Source organism: Alexandromys fortis, unplaced genomic scaffold (assembly GCF_014885135.2).
Source record: "Alexandromys fortis isolate MF-2015 unplaced genomic scaffold, M_Fortis_MF-2015_v1.1 scaffold_69, whole genome shotgun sequence".
NCBI classification, from domain to species: Eukaryota; Metazoa; Chordata; class Mammalia; order Rodentia; family Cricetidae; genus Alexandromys; species Alexandromys fortis.
This window is the reverse complement of record NW_026067951.1, coordinates 3,701,038-3,713,635: the sequence shown is the minus strand read 5'-3', so window position 1 is coordinate 3,713,635 and position 12,598 is coordinate 3,701,038. Positions and strand designations below refer to the sequence as shown.

Here is a 12,598-nt window from a genome sequence, read left to right as displayed (position 1 = left end):
CCTGCTAAGTTTCTCTGGTTGCATACAAAGTTTTATATAAGCCTCAAATAATGACTACAGAAGTTATTGCTATGAACTTTCTGTAATGACAGCGATTTCCTCATTATAAACATAATATGAGTTCACATTTATTTAGCTATGTGCCGCAAATATCCTTTGGCATTTTTTCCTAAGTATTTTAAAACTATATTTGGTAAATAAATTGAAATTTTTAGACTTAGTTCTTTTCACTCAATTGTAATATAAAGCATTGCTTTGAATTAGTATAGGTATCAATACTAAAACACACTTGACCCTTGACTAAGATTTGCATTATAAAATCTTCCTAAATTGATTAACACATTTTTAGATGAGGCATAAGTACTAGTGGTATATTTAAATGAAATCACAGTTGCATAATGCCTTCTAGATCTAATGCATAATTGTACAGCTCTGCAATTCAATACAAAATGCACACTTGCATAACTTCCTTCATAAACCAGTAAACTACTTCCTGCCATTATGAAAAATGACACTTTATTTTCTAAATCACTCAAGAAAACCACAAAACAATAACCCCCTCAGCTATGAACCAAGTTAGGGTAACACTTTTGTTTTGTTTTGTTTTGTTTTGTTTTTCGAGACAGGGTTTCTCTGTAGCTTTGGAGCCTGTCCTGGCACTAGCTCTTGTAGACCAGGCTGGCCTCGAACTCACAGAGATCCGCCTGCCTCTGCCTCCCGAGTGCTGGGATTAAAGGCGTGCCCCACCACTGCCCGGCCTAGGGTAACACTTTTAAAGATTCAGTTTGCTGCATCCATCTACTATACTCAGATTATGTAAGATGCATGAACAGCACACATTTACACAATGCAGAAACTGCATCAGCATGTACATGCACCACATGCTGCCTACACTGTAGTTAGCAGTGGTATATAATCATAGTTCTGTCATCCTGTCACCTGATCCCAACCCACAGGCTTTCTTCTTCACCTGTGCATTTGCCAGTGATCACCATTTCCAGACAACCCAATTATCCCAAGGAAATGAGTAGCATGGCAAATCTACAATCAGTATTTCCCATGTTAGCTCAGGTACATGTTCAAAGTTTCTCATAATAAATACATCTCTTAGTGGTACTGCATTAAGTTTATTGGCTTTGATGTCCCTCCTTGGAAACTAAGAGGTAAGATGCTGAATGAGAACAGGGAAAGATGATGTCACAAAAACACCAAGTAGATATTAACATTTACAGAGGTCAAAGGGGTCCACATGCATTCATACTTGAAGCAGCTACTCTTTACCTGGGGTCTTATGTCTATACACATTTTTAATGTTAAGTTTTCTAAATGGTAGTATCAAAGTACCCTATAGGATTTAATGCTCTCTTCCTGTCATACCATAAGAAGCCAAATAAAGCCTTAATTCTAGTGTTTAAGACATAAAGAATTTTCTTAGCACTAAAAATACTATCTTCAAAAACATTAGGATAGGAGCTTAGCAGTTAAGAAAAATTACTACTCTTCCAGAGGAACCAAGTTCTGTTATCATGACCCACATCAGGTGGCTCACATCTGTCCGTAACTCCAGCTCCAAGGGATATGCAACACTGCAATGTCTGTGTCTGGACTTCTCGGCCACCTTCACTCACACTGCACATACCCACACGCAAACATAAACACCCACACATAATTAAAACAAATATCATTTTTTAAGTCAAGATAATAAAACTTACAAACACTGGCTGTACGACCACACAAGGTAACAAATGCACACAAGCCTTACAGTGTACAAACATGCAAAGCATGTATCAGAATTTAATGTACAGACCCATGGAGCAACACTTAGAACTGTGCATATGAAGGACACAGTGAGGTCACCTCGTCAAGGTTCTTTATACCAATCACATTTTCAAAACAGAGATCTGCTCCCCAGACCGCAGCTCCCAGCCCCACCTACTTTCAAAATAGGTAGTCAATTAATTTTTAGAGGCACTTGGTTGCTCCTTTTACCTCGCCTAGTTACCCTTCCCTAAAGAAAAGTAATGTCTCAAAATACACAAATTCACATACTAAGTATTTTGTAGTATTTCTGCAAAATCAGCATTTATCTTACTTTTCATGTATTGGCTTTGGGAGGTGTGGCAATATGCCTTCCTGGAAAGGAGCAGAACTGACTAAACCTAACTGGAAGCTACGTTTCCTTGGAAGGCATAGCAACATGAGAAACATACCCAAGAAGGCTGCTGGCCCCAAAATGACACATAACTGAAGACAATTCACAGCTTACAACCAAACCCAGCCAAACTCAGTCAAGGCTGCGGATCTATGGCTGCCTGCTGTCAGCCACAGAAATTTTGTGGTAATTACATTATTACAGCCAAAGATGACTAAGCCAGAGAAAAAAGACACTAACTTCTGAGGCAAGAGAGACAGCTCAGCACCATAAAATAAGTACGGCTTCTGCAGAAGACTAAAGTTTGATTCCCAGAACCCACTTCAGGTGGTTCACAACCTCCTCTAACTCCAGATCCAAGGGGATCCAACACCTCTGTCCTCTGTGGGTCCTGCATTAACATGTATACATATATGCACACACAGAGATTCACATACATACACATAAGTAAAAATAAAATAAATCTTAAGACATTAACTTTAAAAACAATTTAACTAAACTGGGCAGTGGTGATGCATGCCTTTAATTCTGGCACCTAGGGACAGCGGCAGGCAGGTCTCTGAATTCAAGGCCAGCCTGCTCTACAGAGCAGGTTCTGGGACAGCCAGAGCTGCACAAAGAAACCCTAACTTGGGAGGCCTGGGGTGGGGCAGGAGGCAGGTGATGACAACAACAACAAAGAAGCACTGAATTTTCAAGTTAAAAATATTGTATTCAAAAATCTAGGCACATATCATAGGAAACAAATCTAAATAAGTAAACCACATAGAGGTTGGAAATTAAGGCATCAAAAATGTAGAACTGGCAAATACTGACTAAAGTAGAGAGATGTGGTTACAATAACTATGCCATGTTTGTGCTAGGATGTAACCAGAAATGATCATGGGGCTGGGGCAAAGCTCAGCAGCAGAAAACTTGCCTGCAATATACAATCCCCATCATCGTATCAGAAAAAGGAAAAAAGAGAAATTTCATAACAATTTTGTCTATAAGAGAGAGAGAAAGGGAAGGGGAATTTATCACAATACTACTTCTAATATCAAAAGAAACAAAATATAAAATTTCTACAGAAAAGTTAGATATATCATCTGTTTATCACTTAGCATTATAAAGCAGTGAAATGAACTATTTGTTGAAGTCATTTCTCTCCCCCCACACAAAATGTTTAAGAAAATTTCCTTCATCATAGTGCTAATTATAATATCACAAAATTATAAACTTAAATGTCCAATAATAAATAACTGACTGGATTATTATTAATAATCCATTATTAAGCCTGTCTAATAGTAATTAAAACTGTCCAGCAACTTAAGGACAAGAAATGAACTAACACTGTAATGGCCTTTACACACCTTCATCCCAGAATCATCAAGAAAGGAATCAGAAATTGAGTCATCCAACGCAACTGTATCTCCTCAAAGGCTCATAAGCCAAGACTTATGACTACTATTCAGTGTTTAAATCTAAAACAGATGATAAAAGCTGGCAGGTGGCATATACCTTTAACCTAGCACTCAAGAGGCAGAGACAGGAAGCTCTCTATGAATTTGAGGTCAGCCTATTCTACAGAGCAAGTTTCAGGTCAGTCAAGGATACAAAAGACACTGTCTCAAAATATTATTATTATTATTATTATTATTGTTATTAATACAATTTTTTAATTTAAAAATCAGACAACATATAAACTAGTTAGGCACTCGAAAAACCATCCCAAAGCAACTCCCAGAAGCCAGACAGTATTCTAGGCTCAGTCTACAAAACTATGAACAAAACACTACCCCTTGCAAAGCTTACATTATGAAATTCTAGTACCTTCCTTTCTTAATTCAGTCACAATGCATTAGTTCTACTATGTATTGGCCAGGGCAGATTCCTAGGTAACGTCTTCTTATTCTAGATGAAGAAATAACTCCAGTTAATACTACAGTCATTATTCATTGAGACATATCTCACCCTTGTGGTTACATAATTCTTGAACTTTATGAACAATACTCTAGAGTAACGTATACCTATAAAACACACAATACTAAATTTCCACAGCCTGTAATCTTTTCCCAGCACAAGAAAAGTCCAGTAAATCTGTCACTGCTACAGTGAAAAGAGAATTGTTTATTCTGCTCACTAAGTCAACAAAATGTTTCCCCCTAATGAGATCAAAGAATGAGTTGGGCTTAAGAATAAAACGGTTGGTTCTCAGTTTGTTTACACGTGTATGTTAATGATGCATAAGATAAGGATAAGGTCAAATTTCCTTTCCTCGGGTAGAATTTAAGTTAGGTTTCCAGGAGGGCTTATCAAATTCTAGTGACTTTGTTTACACTGGTCAACAGGCATTTCAGAAAGCAAGTGTCATTTCTAAATCTTCCTTATTTCTAACAGGTACAGAGAGGTAGGGGCTTTCAAGGGCAGCTAATAATGTTATATTTGCCATAAGCACTTGATATGCCTATCATATCAGAACTGTACATAGTGGCTACGCTAAGCTAAAATGAAGAACACAGTATCTTTTCTTTTCAGAAGCCTGATAGGATTCAAAATGTCCATTAAAACTGCAGGTTGCCGTATAGTGAGCACTAAAGCAGACACCATGATGGAAGTGATTTAAATGTAGACATAATTCTAGACCTACATCAAGAAATTTGTGATCAGATAAATTCTAAACTCTATAATACATTTATCTGCTCTTTCAATAAATACTAATTCAACTCTACAATATACAAAAACTGTCCAACTAGCTTAGGACACAAAAAGACAAATTTGATTCCAGCCATCCTAAAACAGAATAAGTTCAGAAGAAAAGTGCCAGCAGAAACTGAGTGGCAAAAGAGAAAAGTCTAGGTACTGCATTCAGTAAAAATAGGGAAACTTACAAGCGAAAGGATGAAACCACAGGGATATGTAGGTAGTGTGTATAAAATTCGAAGTCGGCAAGATGACAGTCGACATAAGGCCTCTCAAGAAAACCACTGCAACAATGAGTCCACTTGGCCTCCCTGACCTGTATGTGCAAAGCCAGAACTAAGTTTTCTAGGCTGACAAACACCCAGGAATACCATGGGATCCTGTGCGAAAGATGCCCTGGTGAACTAAATATAAAGTTGATGTGTACACTAATAGTCCTGATACATTTTTGGTCTCATAAAATAAGAAAGATGAAACACAATATTGAAGTTCTATTTGTAACTTGTGTTATTTATAACTTAAAACTAACCCTAACTAAATGAGAAGCTGAGAAAGATTCTAATTTCCTTAGCATAGCAGGATCAACAAATCAACTATCATAGTAAATGAGATATGAACTAAAACAAATCTAAAATGTTCTATTAAAGGGGCATGGTACAGATTCAACTGACCCCTAGGGACAAAAAAAAAGTCAATGTGACTGTGAATGGTGATGTAGTCAAATGCAACCATGAGTCTGAGAGTCTAGATAATGTTCTTTTGGTAATCCTCACTAACGACAATTAACCTTGGAGAGAAGGTTTTTGTTATTAGTCAGAAAAATAAATCCCAGGTAAGCCTGGGGAACAAGCTTGGGACTCAAACTGATACTAAAGCGCTAGCCATCAACAAAATATGATGTACATTGTTAAGGAGTCATATTCAATGTCTTTAAAAAGGAATTTCTTTTAAAAATATTCTTTGAATATGTTCCATAAAATGCTGTTTTGAAAACTGCCCTACTACTCCACAATCACACCCATCTACATAATCCCTATTTTCCAAAAACTAAACACCTAGCTGAGTACAACTTCGTGGGCTGGGAAGATCACTCAGGGAGTTAAAAAAAAAAAAAAACAGTGCTTGTAAGGCAAGCGAGAAGATGAAGTCAGGGTCCTCAGAACCCATGTAAACTCCAGGTGAGCATGGCAAAGCATCCCTGAACACAGGGGTTAGCTAGACACTCTGCTTCAGTTGAGACACTGCCTCAGTGTGTAAAGTAGAAAGGAATGAAAGACTCATCCTGATACTGGCCTTGGGTCTTCACATATGTGTGCCTAAACACATGAGACTATGGGGACATACAGGCATGCACACCAAACACACAAAACACATGCAAGAAAAGGAAAGATAAAGAAGGACCTGCATTTCCATGAAGGTTGACCAAAAGCATCTGTCTCACTAGAAGACAAAGAACTGGCCAAACAGTATACGCTATGTATAGTTTTAAGATATTAAAAATACCAAGGACATAAACAAATGTTTGTTAAATAACCACTAAAGCTAACTGTACTTCTACCTATTGAACAGTTCCATTCCTAGGGAAAGCCAAAAGGAAGGAGTTCACATATCCAACAAAATACACAAGTAAGAATGTTCACAGCAGCTGTATTATAGGAGCCAGTAACTGAGAACAATCCAAGTGCCCATTCAAAGAATGAATAAACTAAGAGTCATGGATTATTCAGGCCACCACTGTGGCAATCTGTATTTTCTGATAATACTTACCGCAGTATGATCCTGCATGGTTTTTCTAGACTCTTAACTCTCCCAGTCAAGGAATGAGACCATTCCCCCCCCCACACACACACATCTTTTTTTTTTTTTTTTTTTACAGGATGGGCATTTTACAACTGCCTCAATTAGTAATTAATACACAATGGGCATTAATACCACAGACGTGACAAGGACAATACAGATTCTGTGGCTCAGCCCCCAACACCTCTAATCCTCTCTTTTTCTTAGAACCCAGCCGTACAGCTCATGTGAGCAGCCTTAAGTCATAGTGCACGGCCGCATCTAAGTGTCCTGTCACCAAGTCTCAGCCAGAGAAGCAGCCCTTCACACAGAACTAGGCCTGGGCTTCAATCAGCCCGACCTGAAACTGTGTGAAGCAGACATAGTGTTGCTCAAATTGCAGATCTGTGAAGAAAGCAAATAATCCCACTGTTTTAAACTACACTACTGAACAATGTTTTAGGTAGCCAGAGTAACTAAAGCAAATACTGAACAATAAAAAGAAACTGCTACATACAACAACATAAATGGAATTCACTTCACAATACAATGCTGAATGGAAGAAACCAAACAAAACAGTATCTATTGCATGGCATTATTTCTATAAAAAGCCACAAGATGTAAAATTAACCTATGGTGATAGAAAATTAAGTCCTAGCTACATACAAAACAGAAAAAGGATACTGATTGGAAACAATTGTAGTAAACAGCTAGGGCACCAGAGTACTCTACAGATAAAAGTGAGTTAATTATAAGGTTATACATTATAAAAACTCTTCAGGATATACATTTAAGACTAGTACACGTTGTACCATGTACACTATATAACTTTTTTAAAGGATGTATCTGAGAAATGACAAGATACTAAGAAATGAGCAATCACAGTTCAAGAGAGATTAAGAATCCAAAATGGAGAGCACAGCACCCTCAGGCTTCTTTATCCCAGGAAACTGCTGCCTGATCAGAACAGATCCCTGAGAGGCTACACTGTACTGAGGCAGCCCTGAACACAAATCAGGCAAAGTGTAACAGTGTGAGACCTCAAAACACCAAATTCCAAAAGAAAACACCTGGAAGTAAACTAAACCCAAGCATAACCTAGGGAGCAGGAGACAGGAGGATGCCTGGGCATACTGGCCAGCCAACCCAGACTAATCAGCAAGGCCAGGTCAGAGTCACTCTCAAAAACCAAGGTAGGTGGTTCCTAAGGAACAATGCAGAAGGCTGAGGTCTGGCATGCACATGCGCCCATATTTGAGCATGTGCCCACACCTCCTGCACATGTGCTAACACCCACACATCAAGTAACAATAATAAAACAATATATCAAAATTAGGTAAACACTGAGACTAGCAAAATTTATAAGCCCAAATTGAAACCAAACAAAGAAGAAAAATGGAAATGTCATTTAAAAAAAATCAAAGCAAATCTAAAAAAGAATTATAAAAATAAACTGACCTGGTAAGACAAATTTCTAAAACTAATCTCCACACCTATTCAATTTTTTCTTTTGTGACTTAGTTTTTAAAATTTTTATTTCACCTTGTCTTATCTTGCTACATCTACACTAATAAATTAAACTGTTTGGAAACCAAAGTAAAACCAGGGCAAAGAATATCTAGAGCAAATGGATGTGTAAATACGACATCCATGCCATAACTGAACATGACTCTGCCACCCCTGGTAACACAGCTAACTGTAAACTTGAAATAGCTTTAATTTGATAGTCCACCACAACACTCTAGCGTTGTACTATTATTCACTTGTGGATATAGTGGAAGGAAAATTCGGGGGGGGGGGGTGCAATTTCTGCTACACTCCTACCAAGGTCAGAAAGACACAGGTGCAATGTGGACCTCTGTAACAAGATAACTAAGTCATTGCTTTAGAGCCAAAACCACTTAGGCAGACACAAGCTCCAGAGTCCATCTGGATCTTACTACAAGCAAATGAAACAACCCAAATACTTCCTAGACATTTTATCTTGGGGTTGATCGCTCATGAAGGTTTGTGAGAAGTAGGGCATTTTTAAATAAGGTAGTCTAAGCTGATGAAAATTGAATTATGGTGAAATTAACAATCATTATGTCTGTGAGGAAATCGAAGGATATTTTGTTTAGCATCTAATCCAAGTTTTACAGCTATAGAAACTAACATGTAGTCCAAGTATTCCAAAAGCAGACACCGAGGTGGACAGTCCTTTCCAGGTCTTGTGTGGCCATGAGGATCAAGCAGACTGACTCACTTTCTCTGATGACTATGAAACAAAAGCAAGCCACTTCAGCCGATGAGAGAAGGGTTCAGGGGCTTCTCTCCACACCATGACAGCAGCACACAGCCACACGCTGACAGGCAAGCATCCTCGTGGAGCCGCCACACCAGTCTCCCTGACTCGATTACCGTGTACACTTTTTCCTCGTCCTCAAAGTATCCTAATTTCACAAAGCAATATTTTTTAAAACTAAGCCATGAGGTAGGAGCCTGTAAATCAGACTAGTCAGTTGAGAGTCGTCTCTGACTAATCCCCACGCCCTCCAGTCCCTGGATGCTGGATGTGCTACAGGGCAGATGCTCTCCAATTGAGATTCTTATGTTGACTCTGAAAACAGCAGAAACCTTTTAGAGGGGAACACACATCTCTAATATATAATTAGATCACATCTGTAAATAAAAAAGCGCCTTTCACAAATGACAATGAAGGAACAAACTCTGTGGCAATTAGTCTGAATTGCACTAGTTACAAAATGGGAGTGGGTAAAATAGAATTCAACTCAAAATCCAGAAAATGTCTCATTCTCTCTACCTAACGTAGCAATTCTCAGTCTTAGTATTCTAAATTCTTTTGCTGACTTCTGAACTTTCTTAGCATTCCTCAATTTTTCACCAAAATAATCATCGGCTTTCTTCCCCCATATTTACCGGCTACAAACTGTCACAATAATTTGACGAGGTAGCAAAGATAGGCAGTGCAAACTGCCTGCCTGACACTAGAGCCCCAGACTGGATCTGCTGGTTCCCACACAATGCTTAAAGATCATCAGTCAATTTACACCCAACACTAGCCTGACATTTCTCCTTACTGACTTGTTTAACCAGACCAGCTGTCCTCACTCAGGGTTACCTGCGTAAGGAAACACTGTTAAGGGAGGCATAGAGGGCTGGAGAGATGGCTCCATGATTAGAACACTTGCTGCTGCTCTTCCAGAGGACCCAGGTTTGATTCTCAGCCCCCACATGATGGCTCACAACCAACCATAACTCCAGTTCCAGGGGATCTGACACCCTCTTCTGAGCCCAGAGGGCAACAGGCACACACGTGAAACACATATATAAATGCAGGCAAAACACTCATACACATAAAATAATAAATCTTAAAAATATGTTAATTGGAAGAAGTGTAATGGATTCTTCTCACCAGAAACAAGCACAGCCCACAGCTGTACAGTAATTTAAAGTAAGAAGCAGCCAGCACCAAGGCTCAGGACCCAAACTCTACAAGTTTGACAAAGGATGGTTCTTGAATACCTCTGTGCGAACTCACTGCTTCTTTAACTAAGGGCACCTGTTCTTGCAATTAGGGCCATGTAGTTCCCTTAGAAGTTAATTTACACTGTCATCAGTATAATTTCCTTTTCCATTTTGACTTACAGCTTAACGGCCTGTGGAGAGTACAAACTAGGATCAACCATCCACCTTAAGGAGTGAACGAGACCATGCTTACAATTTCTCTTATAAAATTACGACAAACTGGAAAGTCTTTTGTTAAAGTGGGGTCTTCGGGAGAAAAGCAATGAGACACTGTTCAGCCTGTGACAGTTTACTGATTACTAAGATAACTTAAAGAAAGGAAAAAACGTTTAAACTCCACCCTAGTCCCCCCCCCGCCCCAACCCCCGCCCCAAAACTTTCCAGATATTCAAGATGGGAAGAAACTGGTCAGAGGTGAGGCGATCTCAAACGTCCTTTTCAAACTTTTCTAAGCTATGAAACATTAACTGTATCACAGATCTAATGTGAAGGGGGGGAGGAGGAGGAGGAGGAGGAGGAGGAGGAGGAGAAGAAGAAGAAGAAGAAGAAGAAGAAGAAGAAGAAGAAGAAGAAGAAGAAGAAGAAGAAGAAGAAGAAGAAGAAGAAGAAAAGGAGGAGGAGGAGGAGAAAAAGGAGGAGGAGAAAGAAGAAAAAGAAAAAAAGGAAGCTGATCTACGACTGAATTCTTCCAGCAAGGATACTTAGAACAGTGTCCCTGCTATTTCCATTATTATTGCCATTGTTCCTAAAGACCGGGTATTGGCCCAATTCACCGAGCCTTTCCAATCCATAAAGCACAAAGCATATTAAAGTTCTCTAAAAACTCCTATGAGGTAGGGGAGATGAATGAGGAGAATCTAGCAACGCACGCTTTTATTCGAAAATGTCGTGGTGTCAGCTAACACCTTGTAAACTCACTTTAAAAATAAAAAGTATCTGCTGATTAAACAGAGAGTGGCTAGGTAGAACCCAGAGATACCCAATGTTCAACTTATATGAACGCCCCACCAGGCAATCAGACTTCTCTCGTCTGCTGGCATTAAAACACCTGCGAACTGCCGCGCTCCCGGGGCTCCGAACTAGCGTGCAAAACTTTGCTAGGGTGCACAGATTTCCAGGCTTTCCAGATCCCTCCCTCGCGCCCATCCTCCCGGAGGCTGCTCCCAACAAAGTTCTTGCGGCATCCAGACAGTCGTTTCAGAGAACGAAGTTTGCCTGGGTCCTGCCCACTCGCGCTCCCGCTGGACGCAACTGAAACTTGTGAGGGAGACACGTCTCCCCGGAGACCGAAACTTGCACGGAGGGGGGGTGAGGATGGCGGCCAGAGGGTTCCGCCTCCCCGGGGGGCTGCACATCGCGCTGGGCCCTTCCCGGCCCCCGGCCCGCGCCCGCCCCGCCAATTGCACCGCAGACCCCCGAGGCGCGCGGCACGGCGCGCGGGCTCCCGGTGAGCCCGTTCGGTCCAGGCCGCACCGCCGCCGCGTGCCCGCTGCCCGGGGCCGGGAATGGCGGCGTCCGGCTGCCCGGGGCCAATTCCGTCCCTGCCCCCTCGCCCTCGACCCCGCCAGCCCTTCTAGCAGCGACGCGGGAGAAAAGGAAGTTACCTCAGGGCGGTCCCGGCGGCGGTCAGTCGTGGGAGGCCGAGCGGGTCCAGCGCGGTGGCGGCGGCTACCGCAGTGCCCTCCGCCCCATTGTTTCCCTTCCAGGAGGCTCCCGGCGAAGCCGAGCCCGGGAACCAGGAAGTTCCCTGGCGCGACACCTCCTGCCGCCGCCGCTATGGAAACGGCCCCCGCCTTCCCCAGGGCGGCTCGCCCGGGACCCCGCCTCCACGCCGCCGGCCCCGCCCGCCTCACCGGCCGCCAACAGTCGCCGCCGCGGCCGCGGCAGGCGCCGCCATCTTGGCGCGGCCAAGCTGCCCCTTCCTTCCCGGCGGCACGTGCGCTGCTCCCACGCTCCCGCCGAGCGCGCTCCCGCCGCCGGGCTTCACGCCGAGGCCGAGCCCCCAGCCCCTCTGCAGGATGCGGGTTCTGCGGACCGGGCAGCGCGCCGGGATTGCTGCAGAGCTACCGATGGCAGTGGACCAGTGCGGTGTCGGACACCTGGGAGCGGCCCACCGAGCAGGGGCACCTTTTGCATCTGGAGCCCAACTGCTTCCCCGCCTTGAGACCTTGCCCACTGCACATGGTTTCCTCTTGGACTCAGTGTCTTCATCCGTGAAGTGGGATGGTCATCGTACCTGCTTCGTGGAGTTGGTCCCTGCATAAGCGAATGCTTGGTAGTTTGTGCGTAATAATAATCTGTCAATAAAGCTGTTACTGACACAAGGTCACGCCGTCAGTTTTCACGCGTTTCTGCCAAGTGTTCAGAGCAGCACAACTAATAGGCTACCGCGTGCAAACCTTTGCTACTTAAAACGTGTTCGGTGTTAATTTCTGTCCCATCTTTCTCTAGGTCAGCTCT

General features: G+C 42.1%; 1 protein-coding gene across 2 annotated transcripts in view; it reads right to left on the bottom strand.

The window, feature by feature from the left end:
• Usp6nl (USP6 N-terminal like) overlaps window positions 1–11,889 on the bottom strand; it is a 132,597-nt gene extending 120,708 nt beyond the window's left edge. For both annotated transcript variants that reach the window (XM_050150489.1, XM_050150488.1), the window contains exon 1: window positions 11,743–11,889. The gene's annotated coding sequence lies outside the window, so the exon portion shown is untranslated. The remainder of the gene's footprint in view (window positions 1–11,742) is intronic.
• Between the last annotated feature and the right edge of the window lie 709 nt (window positions 11,890–12,598).